The sequence below is a fragment of the Mus caroli genome, chromosome 3, assembly GCF_900094665.2.
Source record: "Mus caroli chromosome 3, CAROLI_EIJ_v1.1, whole genome shotgun sequence".
Lineage (NCBI taxonomy): Eukaryota > Metazoa > Chordata > Mammalia > Rodentia > Muridae > Mus > Mus caroli.
The window spans coordinates 43412683-43413880 of NC_034572.1; positions in this window are offsets into that span (position 1 = coordinate 43412683).

Here is a 1198-nt window from a genome sequence, read left to right on the forward strand (position 1 = left end):
CAATTAAGAATGCTAATTAATAAGCCACTGAAGATTATTTTAACTAATTTGATATAGTTCATTAATTTCGAGAGTAACTTGAATTCTAAGTGATGACATTAATATTTTCCTCTTAATAGTAAAATAATTGCTAAAACCTTTAAAGCTGAAATTTTTCATTCATTTATATTGTATGGAAAATAAGACTAATGTGAGAGACCTAGATTTAGAAAGACCACCCTGTCCTCTTTAAAACTTACAATTGTTAATTATACTGTTTCAGTATATCTTCTTCAAGAGAAAGACTATTAATTACACAATAACTTTTAAAACATGGATTAATGATGCCATTAACAATTCATTGCCATTTTTTGTCTATTAAATTTGTCATGCAATATATACACATTTTATTCAATATAATATCAAAGAATTGACAGAAGCTGGCCAACTACATCTCAATTTTCCAGCAATTCCAAAAAATATTCTTATAATTATTCTTTTTGTAAACAAAAAATAAAGCTATAAGCCACTTATATATTATGTAAGGTATTATGTATTTCTGCTTTAAAATTTACCCTTACTTTGAACTGCAAAATAAGAACACTAATAGCTGTGTCGTGGCACACATATAGATAGAGCTTACTGAGTCTAAAGTTAATTGGCCTTGTAGAAAGAAGTCTAATTTAAAAAAAAAGTCAGGCATAAATAATATCAGCAGGTATTTATTAATTAGACTAAAAGGAATTAATTCATTCATCTGGTCATTGAATTAATTTTACATTAGTTTTAGGCCAAGTAAAAGCAATGTTAAATTTATCAAGTGTACAAATTACTAAAATAATGGATGTTGCATGGGTTAACTCCTGTCTAGGTAGAAAGGCTTATTTAAAATAACCAACATTATTCTGCCAGGGTTACAATCCTGGCATATCTAAACAGTTCCAAACTCCATATCCATTTTTGTACATCTTTCTCTTTGACTTCCTTTCATCAATGTCTTTATAAGGCTGGGCATAGTAGCAGACACCTTTAATTCCAATACTCACAAAACAGAGACAGGTAGAAATCTGAGTTTGAGACCAGTCTTGTCTAAAGAGTGAGGTCTAGGATAGCCAGAGCTACACATAGAAGACTGCCTCAAAAACCAAAAAACAAACAACAACAACAAAAAAAAAAAAAAAAAAAAAAAAAAAAAAAAAAAAAAAAAAAAAAAAAAAAA